This window comes from Zea mays, chromosome 8 (genome assembly GCF_902167145.1).
Source record: "Zea mays cultivar B73 chromosome 8, Zm-B73-REFERENCE-NAM-5.0, whole genome shotgun sequence".
NCBI classification, from domain to species: domain Eukaryota; kingdom Viridiplantae; phylum Streptophyta; class Magnoliopsida; order Poales; family Poaceae; genus Zea; species Zea mays.
This window is the reverse complement of record NC_050103.1, coordinates 46129034-46141610: the sequence shown is the minus strand read 5'-3', so window position 1 is coordinate 46141610 and position 12577 is coordinate 46129034. Positions and strand designations below refer to the sequence as shown.

The 12577-nt window shown below is 39.8% G+C and overlaps 1 long non-coding RNA gene and 1 pseudogene across 1 annotated transcript; one reads left to right on the top strand and one right to left on the bottom strand.

Annotated features, from left to right (window-relative positions):
• Positions 1 to 885: 885 nt before the first annotated feature.
• Positions 886 to 1302, bottom strand: LOC103635152 (uncharacterized). The gene is made up of 3 exons (XR_002264128.1): positions 1224 to 1302; positions 1030 to 1110; positions 886 to 965 (listed from the first exon to the last, which is right to left on the bottom strand). It is a non-coding gene; the product is annotated as an uncharacterized lncRNA (long non-coding RNA).
• A 2137-nt stretch (positions 1303 to 3439) lies between these two features.
• On the top strand, positions 3440 to 8341 carry LOC103635151 (uncharacterized; annotated as a pseudogene).
• Positions 8342 to 12577: the final 4236 nt, after the last annotated feature.

Sequence of the window (12577 nt, the reverse complement as noted above, 5' to 3'; positions counted from 1 at the left end):
CACATAGGCACTTGTGGAGTGTGGCTGAAAACGACCTTGATGAAATACCTAGTGCCTCTGGACTGTCATACCAAGATGATACATGTGTAGGTTTTGAAGTGCAAGTTAATGAAGGAGATACGGAGATGATTGAACATCAGGATGCTGACGGTTCTGTTAATGTCAGTGTAAGTGTGGTTGATGAATTTCGGGTGCAACGACAAGAGGAAGTGCAAGAGGATGGGACAAGCGACGATGAAGATGAAACTGGATGGCAATATGCTAGTGATAATGAAGAATCAACAACGCTTGTCAATGATAATGATGATTTCAACGATGACGAGTAGCATATTTTTTTGATTTTTAAGAAGTGAACTCGCTACTGTTATTTGTGAGAAGTGAACTCTATGTTGTTCTTTGTTTGATTTTTAAGAAGTGAACTCGCTACTGTTATTTGTTTGATTTTTTTAATAACTGAACTCGCTACTGTTATTTGTTTGATTTTTTTAATAACTGAACTCGCTACTGTCACTATCAATTTTAATACAACAAGTATTTCAGTCAAATTGTGAGAAGTGAACTCTATGTTGATTTGTAAGCTTCAATTCAGCATCAGTTCACAATCTCCAATTCCACTCCACGCATTACTGCTTTCACTTTATGGTCTAAACAACCTGGGTACTGTTATGTAAGACTAATAAGCCACTGGACAATATCTAGATGTTTGTCTTGAAACTAAAATATTATTGGTTTCTGGTAGTCATCTTTATTACCTGATAGAACAGAACTAGTGCAATGCAGAGCTTCATCTGTCCCTGAAGTCATTATCTGTTAAGATAATGCACATAATTATTTCAACTAGCGTTGCAACATTATGTCCATATCAAATTGATGTATTAATAATCATACAGTTAGTGTCCCATCCGCCGCCCTTTTGACACCACCATATACTGGAGCATCAACCAACTTTATCTGTCAGCATTCAGCTATATGGAGCATATACTAACATTTTTTATCACGGAAAGAACACAACATGCTAAGAGTTGTTACCTTCTAATCTTCTGTTGAGGTGGATCACAAATCCAGGAGAAACTATAGAAGAAAGGATGACAGATGTTCCAGCAGATAAAACTGAAAAGGGACAATGGAATCATTAGAATTAAAGCTCATCAGCAGTAAACCAACTTGGCAGAAGAAATTATTTTGCAAAGTCAGAACATAAGGGGTAAGCTTGTATAGATTACCTGGTACAGCACCAGCATTTCCAAAAAGAACACTATCAGCTTGAGACTCATTTGCAACCATGATAATATGTATTTCCACATCTGCAATGAGCTTGCATGGTTAGTGTTGGGGACTTGTTCTCAAATGCTATGAATCAAGAACAATGCAACATAGAAATCGTTAAATGTTATAGTCCTTCATCCTTCGAAGCATTATTTCCCTCAGGATATAATGGATTCCGGACGAAGGTTATGAAGGTTATACCTTCATAAACACAACAAATAATGAGGAAGGGTAAAAATATGTAAAATAATTTAAACACATGATTATTATTATTAACTCATTTCTATTATTGTAAAAATGATAACAAATTACAAATGTACCTTCGGCTCGAAGGAAAGCAAAAATACCAGCGTGAAGCAAAAACAAATGCCCAATGCGCGATTACAGAAGAGCCCGCGAACAGTACAGGGGTACTGTTCACCTATTTATAGGCACAGTTCACAGCCTGTATATAATTACATTTATACCCTTTACAATGAACTATAATAATGACACAGAATATCATGGGTCTTTAAGTCATTTCATCTTTGAGTCGGTTCACCCCTTCGTCTTGAGACATGTCACTGTACCGAAGCTTTATAGTTGATAGCTTCGGCGCTGTTTTGGAGAGGATCTGCCGAAGGTGTTTATTTCTTTAGGATCTTCGGCTACGAAGCATACCCCCAACAGTTAGTACAACATCATTGGTACTAACAAGTAATAGCTAATTAGTTAAAACTCTGTGCAGGTAGCAACTATAACATTTTATATTAGACCAATGTGTAAAACAACTTTCTTGCCACATCTATAATCCACTCAATTTTTTTATCACGCAACTAGACCAAATTATGACTGTCAAGTTTCAATATTTTTTATCATATTTGGTTTTTTTTGTGCGTGAGAAGGCATTTTAATCATAGAAAATAACAAATAATACAAAAATGTGACATCATTACACGAAGTGAGTTTGCAACCGTTAGATGAACCAATGATACAATTTTGAAGAAAAAAAAGAAAAAGTATGAAATGTAGGTAAAATTGTGTAATGCTGCTCAAACTACATAAACTAGTGAATCTTACGAAAATTCAATGGAGATGTCATTTTGTGAACAACGTACATAAACTTTTGTCTAATGGATAAACTTTTGGCATTTATTTAATTATTTTCTTGGAAAGGTATTAGGCTCTCTCCAGCAACGTACCCTAAATTTCATCCTCTAAAAGAATATTCTATGTCCTTTATAGCTTCTCCACTACCGACGGAGGGCCCCGCACCGGCGGTGGCTGTGGAGCGCACTCCTGTCACAGACTCGTGGTAGAACGAACGTGGCCACGAGCATCGTCGGACGGCAACACGAGCAGCGTGACGACGTGGTGGAGCGACGTCATGTGGCCTTGCCTCCTCCGTGCAGGCTTGTCGTCGTCGGAGCCATACGACAGAGACGATCTCCTTAACAGCGAGTGCGACGGGAAGGTTCCAACTGGCGTGGGAGCGAATTGACGAGAAGCTTTAGCAGGCAGACAAAAGTGTGTCAGGTTTAACGGACGACAAGGACGTCCACTATTTTAGCGAAACATTTATAGGCCATTACTGGATGCCTTGCGAACGACGAGAAACCCTATATTTAAGGTACAGGACGCTTTGGCATCTCTCGCTGGAGACAGCCTTAGAACACACACATTTCAGAACTTTTAGAAGTGAACTCATTTTTATTTATGTGCTTGTGAACACCTTATGTGCAACTTAGATTTCAGAACACATTTTTGTGCAACTCAGATTTCCAGAACACGTGTGTGCATCACAGAATTCACATTTCATAATACATTTCAAAAAGTTTATTAAATATGAGTCTACAATTTAATAATTGTTAAATAGCCTCTAAATTTTTATTCCCGCCAAATAATCACACCAAATCAGCCATCCTACCACCAAATTCTAGCGTATTCTATATACACCATCGCCTATAACTCTAAACCTAAAAGAAATTTTGCAGCCAACTGCATCCACCGCACCATCCATCCACCTCGCCGCCGCATCCACCGCCCCATCCTCGTCGCCACAGCCCCATCATCCAACTCGCTGCTGTATTCACTGCCCCATCCTCGTCAGCATTGCCCCATCCGTCCACCTCCTCGTCGTCGCCCCATCCACCATCGTCGTCGATCCGTTCTTCGCTGCCGGGCCGAGATCAAGATGCCCCCTAGAAGGATGGTTGGAGAAACAACACGCACAGACCTTGGTGGTGGTAAGTGACAAATTTTTCATACATAGATCTTGCTTGCGTCGCCCAGCAAGGACCGCTACTTCCGTCGCACAGCAAGGGCTGCCCCTGTAGTCCTTCATTGCTGCACCGCCCTTCCCTAGTTGTCGTGTTTTCCCCTAGCTGCACCACCCTCCTAGCTTGCCCAGACCTTTTAGTTGCTGCGTCGTCATGGCAATTCAAGGCACATGCATCTTTCATGGCTAATAACTAGAGGCTTAGCCAATTTGTGTCAATCAGCTTTGCTCCTTGTTTTTTGTGTGAAAATAAATTGAAATCAATTAGTGATATTGTATTCTAACTTGAAAATTATGTAAGATATAGACGATTTTTGCTATTGTAGAAAACCATATGGCATACGTAGCCATTTGTTGCATATATAAGATATAGATGTTTGATGCTACTATAGAAAACCACATGGCTTGGCTGGTTTAGATCATAGTCACTTGCTGCAATGAGTTCATCAGCAATGGAAATGTGGTTTCATATACTTTTCTGGCTAAGGCGATGTTTAGATTCATTGAGTTAATTATTTGTTGCATTAAAATTAAAGCTAGTTGTTCAATAGGTAGGTCAGCGTATAAAAATTACATGTTTTAGGCAATGATTAATAGGAGAACACTCATATTTTGTCTATTTTTAATGTTTGTTCAGATGTGCCAATTACTCACTATGAAAAAGAGAGGGCTCTAAATGTGATGAGGAACAACAACATGTTGAGAAGCCTTGGTATAACTGGATTAACATCACTTATTCGATCAAGTAAAACAAGGAATAACACTATCGCTCATGATGACTTTGTTTCATTGTATGAACCGGATCATAATGAAGACAATGATCATCATGTGGCTGATCAGGTGCTTAGATTTCTTCTTGTAGTCCTTTATTGTTATTAGTTTATTACTTATTTGTGCTCATTGTGCAATAAGATCAATTTGGGTTTAATTCTTGTATCATGCATATAAGGCCATGCAGGATGTACCTTTAAACTGTCAAAGAAGGAACACCAACATGTCTACTGTTTCTGGAGGAACAAAAGGATCCAAGAGAGTGCTAGCACCTAATGCAGAAGACCAAGTTCGCAGAGTAACTAGACAAAAGACAAAGGAAATATCTTCAGCCGATAAAGATCTTCATGGTTCGACTACAAATACAGAAGAGCATGCATTGATTTCTGCCAATTGTTCTGCACAACATGATGACAAGATTCAGATTTGTGATGAAGGCAAGAAAACAATGATCCATAATGCATCAAATATGTTCTATAAATTAGCATTAAACTGATTATAATCTGCACTAATTTTGTGAAAATGTTCATTATTTTTAGGTCAAACAGATGTCATGATACATAAATGGATAAGGGGAAAAAGTATGGGCAGACAATTGGAACGGATAAGTCAAGGCTTAAACACTAACATCCCATTGGTCATCACTGAAGGGAAGAGACGTCCAGAGGTTCCTATGCAAGCTGCAATGCTTGCATCGGAAGGAGGAATTACAATTAGGCAACATATGCCGATCCTGACACACTGGAAGGAATACAAGAATGACAAGTCCTATTTGGAAGACTTCATCGAAAGAATTGGTGTAAGTAAATAGTATTCCTTCCTACAACATCAAATGAATAGGGTGGTAGGGCCTATGTCCTATATTGCCAATTTATTAGCATAGAGTTAGCAGGTGCACGTACTTTATTTCATACATTGCTAAAAGAACTATGCCTGAAAGAATTGCATATGTTTCCTCTATTTGAAATGACACCTTACCTTACAAATTGTTCTATCCAATTTCATTAGACACTTTGAACCTCTCTATTCTAATGTGCATGCTTTTACTAGGGTCAATTTGTCGTAGACACCAAAAGATGTCAGATATGCATGTGCTGATTTGATGAGGTGTAATCAGCGACAAATGAGATATAAGCTCAAAAAGGCTTACTTTAATGGTGTGGCAGCAGACAAAGTGAGAACAACATCACCGTTGAGTACTATGACAGATGAGCAATGGATGCAACTAGTGAATATGTGGTCTACCCCAAAGCACAAGGTATAGAGTTACTAGTTGCAATGGATGCAACAATTTGTGTTCTCTGCTTTTGAGGATAAACTGTTGGTTACTGTTGTTTTCTAAAAAAATACTGGTTTTATTAAGCATGCAAGAGTCTTATGCGTCTTTAAGTTAAAAAGAGATAACTATCTGAAACACACACAAAATAAATAATATCAAAGCTTTTTATTTGCTCTTTGAACACATAGTTGTATCCTTTACTAGTAACTTTCTCGCGCTCCGCGTGCATTGGAAATATTATCTATTAGTATGATTTGGAACAATCAAATTCATATAAAATAAAGAGTTGTGCTGCTATGTTTAAGTATGTTTATCTATAGTTATCTGTTGATCATCCAAAGATGGGTCGTCAGCACTGTTTGCAAGCAAAGACTAGAGCGGCTCATATTTCAATTGGTTCAAGGTCTATGCTTATAACATTTATTTATGTCAGCACAAACATGATCTAAATTTTTTCTTTTATTGCAGAATAAAAGTAGGTGGACATTCTTTTTTAGTTTTATTATAACACTTTCTGGATATGGCAGTGTGAACCATCAGCAAACTTCCATAACACCAACATCATTCATTTATTTTGGAGAGACTCTAAAATATTATGATAAAAATAAAATTTCTTTGATATTTATAGTTCTAGATTAGAGCTTAAAGCCATGGAAGCCCACTACTAGTTCAACACCATTTGCTCAAGCATCTCAGCAGTAAAATCATCTCCCAAAGACACAAAGCTGCTATGTGGTTGTTGATTGAGCGCATCAACACATAAAGTAATGTGCAGATGGGACCTAGCGTCCCTTTCCATGCACCCATTTCACTTCACTACCAAGAAGCAACCAAAAACAGGACAAACATCCAAAGAAAATAGGGGAGGAGAACATGGAGAACTGTAGTAGGAGCGTAGATTTTTCTACTCCGTAACTAATGTAGGTGAGGTGGGGCGTAGGCAGGCTAGCGGCGCACCGACTGGACTGCCCGTCTAGGAGCTAGGGCTTGTAGGTGGGGATGGGCGCGGGGTAGAATTATGCTGTGTAGCGCCGTGCCGGCTGGACTGGCCGTCCACGGGGCAAGGACTTTCGACCATGAGGGAACAGTGGTGCTGGCAATGCCTCATCGACAATGCCACACAGTGGCTTCTCCTACATCACCATCTTCCCCAACTCCTCACCCTGATCGGCTGTTGAAAGAAACAGGCAGTAACATAGCTAGTATTCCAACAAAACATACCTTGTTGAAAGGAACATGTAGGAACATACTTTACTATATGTTTCTAATTTTACAAAAAATGGTTTTATAGGACAAGTGTGTGAATAACAAAGTGATTCGTGGCAAAGTTCGGTTCCAGCAAAAGACAGGATCTCGAAGTTACATTGCACATATGCATGTCGTGGTAATATACATATACAATGTGCGTTCAAGTATTCCTCACCTATCATTATGCTCTAAGCTTACATTTAGAAATTGTTTGCATGTATTTTAGAAGCAAGCCAAATATGGAGATGCACCACCAAGTGCAATTGATCTTTTTAAAGAGTGCCATTGTAGCAGCAAGACTGGTTTTGCTGAGCATGTAAAGGAAGCAATTGTAAGTGAATGCTCCCTTTTCAACTATAGTTTTATTTATTGATTTCAGATAATGTTGTTGTAGTGTTATTAATTGATTTCAAATAACCATATAAAATCATGCTTGCTCCTTTTTCTGTATAACATTGTATATGTATGGAAGCCTCACTCTTGGACCATGCATATTGTTCTAGGTACTGTTCTATTCTAAATTAAGGAACTGTTCTGTTCCAAATCAAACATTTGTTCTGCTCTAGTCTATTCTGGGTACATCTTATTAAGGAACTTTTATGTTCTATTCTGATCAAAATCTATTATGTTCATTTTTCCATGTGTGTTGCTTTGTTGATCTGAATCAAACATCTCTCCATGTGTACTACTCTGAATCAGTTTAGTGTTCTGAATCAAAGTTTAAGTAACTATGTTGGCTCAGAAATGACAATGCTTTTTGATATGCTACTTGTATAATCAAGATGATATGCTACTTGTATAATAGAGAGCAACAGAATAACATAGATTACTTGTCTAATAGAGATGAAAATGCTACTTGTGCTTTTCGATAGGTGAGGAACAATGCTACTTGTATAATAGAGATGACATGTATAATAGAGAACGCTTCCCTGTATTGCTACTTCTATAATAGAGAACACTAGAGTAATTCTACATGTAGGAACATGACTTGTATAGTAGAGATAACATATACTAGGTAGAAAACAATGCTACTTGTATAAAAGATATGATGTGCTACTTGTATAATAGAGATGACTTATATATTTTGATATGCTATTGCTTGTTTTGGTTTCATTTTATCCATACCTCTTGTCTTATTTTTAAACCTTCCCATTCACAAGACACAATGGAAGCACTTGTGGCTGAACCTGGAGTAGAAGGGAAAGAATCTAAGACCCCTACAGAAGCAGTTGCTCAAGTGTTGGCTTCATCAAAATTTCTTCAAAATATTGGTCTTGTACCTGCCACAAAGAAAAGCAGCAACGGTTCTGATCCTACACGTGTGGCAGAACTTGAGGCAGAACTTGAATCAGAGAAGCAAAACTCATTAGAGGTTAGAGCTCAGTTAAATGCCCTCAAGAAGAAGGTAGAAGAATCAGAAGAAGCAAGGGCTAAGGAGTTAGAAAAGATTAATGATCTACAAAAAGGAGCAGATGAGACCAATGCTCTCCTTCGTCGTCTCTTTAGCCTCAATAAGTAGTTGGCCGATTCATTTTTGTGTGTCCCTTTGCTACCGTATGGCCCTTATTTTGCTATTCTTTTGGTACTATCCTTTGCAGCTAGTGTGATGAAAACATGATGACATTTTTTATTTTGCTATTTTCTTTTGGTACTCTTATCGGCACACTACATGATGCTGGTGATGAAACACGATGCTTGTATTGACAATTTTGAAGGATTTGTTTATTGATAAATGATATCTACGATCATATGTTGCTAAGTATATGTGATGGTCATTGATTGTTTGTTTAATTACAATAGATTTTGTTTATAGTACATTGTGATTTGTGAAACAAATTGGCTGTTGCAACCCACCGCTGGTTCCAGCAGGGTGCTACAGTTTCTATGCCGGTTAACGGCTGCTGGCTACATAGTTAAAAATAAAAGGTCTAAAATAGGGTAAAATAAATTGGTTGCATTATTTCTACGCTAGACTACTAGATTAAAAAATAAAAATGCAAAAAAAAATGGTGAAACAAATTGGCTTACGGCTAAATATGTTATGACGAATAAAATTGTCATACTCATAGATGCCACGTAAGATTCTTGTCATGCCATGTCATTTGCATGTTTACTTTTATGACGTTTTCTATCCTACGTGGAAGCAAGATGTGGCATTTTTTATAGATGGTTAGTGACGAAAATAGCGTGTCATAAAACTATGACGACATATAACATGTCACTAAATTTATGACGAAAAAACATGAAACGTCACAGATGATGCAATGCCACGCATGATAGGTGACAAAGCGATTTTCGTCACGGATATGTCATAAATTTCAAAAATTGACATAAATTCAAAGTTTGGTAAGATAAAGAGAACGTCACAAAAGGTCACAAGTGTTGTAGTGACTACATGAGGAAGTTCTTGTATTGTATTCACAACTGCACCCTAACGTACCTGCGGATCCTGTCGGGATGGAAGCCAGACCTTCTGGAGTAGCGGGAGAAGCACTTGGTGGTGAACTGGACCTTTTCAGGCCCCCTCCCTCCATGAAGCTGGTCGATGAATGGTCTCCTACACCCGACAGCGAGGCTACCAAAAGTGATAAGAAGCTAGAGTAGTGTAGTATAGAAGTCGTAATAATGTGTAATAGGTAATGTAATCCTGTTGTAAATTCGAGTCTGTATCATTACCTTTTTAAGTAATGTAAAATGGATGGTTTGCTTTGGCATATTATATTTTTTTCAAATGTTCTTTGCCTCAGATGCCATCCAAGACTCATGCACAGGATGGGGTAGGAACCTCCTGTGGGAGGGAAGCAACTCCTAATCCACCCCTAGTACCTCCAACATTAGCTGAGGCCATCGCTGCCTTAGTTAATGCTACGGCCGACAACACCCGCTTTCTGCGGGAAATGGCGGGACAACAAATGCAATAGCAAGGCGGGCGAGCGTATCCACAAGGACCCCGCGAAACTTCATATCTGGATTTCTCAGAGACACGTCCCCCATTATTTCTCAAGGCGGAAGATCCTCTGGAAGCAGATGAGTGGATCCAAGTTATCGAACAAAAGTTTGGGCTTCTTCGATGCACGGAGACTCAAAAGCCCTTATTTGCGGTGCAACAGTTGCGAGGCCCTGCCAGCACCTGGTGGGGAAATTATGTAGCCGTTCAGCCGGTCGGCCATCAAATTACATGGGACGAGTTCAAATTGGCTTTCCGGGAGCACTATATTCCTGAAGGGGTGCTCCATATGAAGCAGGAGGAATTTATGAAGCTCAAACAGGGTGGGGATACTGTCACTCAGTATCTCAACAAATTCAACCACTTGTCCCAATATGCTATCGATCAAGTCAACACTGATTTAAAGAAGATAAATTGCTTCATGAGAGGCCTTAATGATCGAATGCAACGAAAGATGGCCACCTGCATTGATCTTTCTTACGGAAGGGCTGTCAGCACGGCGCTGGCAGTTGCAGCCAAATATGTAGGCCTTGGAAAATCGAAGGGTTATGGAGGCGACAGGCCCAATCAGGGGTCTGAGAAGAGACAAAGGTTGGTAATTCGACCTTTTAACCAGAATCGTTCTTCGCCACGCCCACCCTCCTACCCCTTCAAACAACCGGTTTTTATCAGTCCTGCCACTGCCCCCACCTCAACAAATCAGCCAGGTGCCCCTGGTACTCATTTCCCCGCTCTCCCAAGCTCTTCAACGGGTTGCTTTAATTGTGGAAAGTCTGGACATTTTATCAAGGACTGTCCATACCCGAAGCAGAACAGATCAAATAATCAGCAGAGTTCTGGGAGTTCCGGTCAAGGCAAGGGAAATGCGGCAAACAATACCGCGAGCAAAAATATGAGGAAAACGGGGCGGATTTATTATACTCAAGTGGCCACAACACCAGAAGGCGAACCGGTTATGATGGATACGTTTCTCGTGGCCAATCACCCTGCAGTTATTCTTTTTGATTCTGGCGCTTCACATACATTCATAAGAAAGAAGTTTGTGGAGCAACATTGCATTCCATACCATGAATCAAGGGAAGGGTTTATAGTTCATTCGCCTGGGGGACAAATATTTACTAAAGAGGTGGCTTACCATGTGCCCGTAACATTGGCTGAACGGGACTTTCCTACAAACATGATTGTTCTAAAAGGCCAAGATATAGATGTAATTTTGGGCATGAATTGGTTAGCCCAGCATAAAGCAATCCTCAACACTGATCTGAGAACCATCAGGTTGAGTTATGGCCAAGAAGAGGTTCTTTTGTCCATCCCCGTAGCTATTCCAGCTAAACCATGTGGCAGAGTATATGAAGCCATCATACCGAAGATCCAAGATATTTCGGTAGTATGTGAGTTTCCAGACGTCTTCCCGGAAGATCTGTCTGGATTGCCTCCAGAAAGAGATGTAGAATTTGTGATTGAGTTGAAGCCCGGTACGGCTCCTATTTCTAGAAGGTCATACCGAATGCCTCCGAATGAATTGGCAGAACTCAAGACCCAATTACAAGATCTACTTGAAAAAGGATTCATCCGACCAAGTTCATCACCTTGGGGTTGTCCAGCCATCTTTGTCAAGAAGAAGGACCAAACACTACAGATGTGCGTGGATTATAGACCCCTTAATGAGGTCGCCATCAAGAATAAGTATCATCTTCCCCAGATTGACATTCTATTTGATCAACTTACCGGAGCAAGGGTATTCTCCAAGATTGACCTCAGGTCGGGTTATCATCAGATCCGTATCCGACCCGAAGATATACCAAAGACCGCATTCACCATGCGGTATGGATTATTTGAATATCTGGTTATGTTTTTCAGACTAACAAATGCTCCTACCCACTTCACATATCTGATGAACTCGGTATTTATGCCCGAGTTGGACAAATTTGTGGTGGTATTCATTGACGATATCTTGATATACTCCAAGAATGAAGAGGAGCATGCTCGGCATTTGCGGATCGTATTAACGCGCTTAAGGGAACACCAATTATATGCTAAGTTCAGTAATTGCGCATTCTAGCTGGAGGAGATCCAATTTCTGGGACATGTATTATCTGCCAAGGGGATTGCGGTGGATCCCAGCAAAGTCAAAGATATTTTGGAGTGGAAACCCCCAACCACTGTACATCAAGTCCGAAGTTTCCTTGGACTTGCTGGTTACTGCCGCCGATTCATTCTAGATTTTTCCAAGCTTGTGAAACCAATCACAAGTTTATTGAAGAATGATACCAAATTTAATTGGTCTTTAAAATGTAATGAAGCCTTTGAGCAGCTGAAAGTATTATTGACCACTACTCCGGTATTGGCTCAACCGGACATTGAAAAGCCCTTTGATGTGTTTTGTGACGCATCAGGCAGTGGTCTCAGCTGTGTTCTAATGCAAGAGGGCCGAATAATAGCTTATGCTTCAAGGCAATTGCGCCGGCATGAGGAACATTATCCAACTCATGACCTAGAGTTAGCTGTTGTGGTTCATGCCCTAAAAATATGGTGTCATTATCTGCTGGGGAATGTCTGTCACATTTATACAGATCATAAAAGTTTGAAGTACATCTTTACCCAGTTAGAGCTTAATATGAGACAAAGGAGATGACTTGAGATGATAAAGGATTATGAATTAGAGATTCACTATCACCAGGCAAAGCTAATGTAGTGGCAGATGCGTTAAGTCGTAAGGCTTTTGTCACACCCGGTTTTAAAAGGCAAACCGAATGCGAACCATGTACGTGCCAGGATCAGTTATTCACGTACACAGCAGTTACATAAT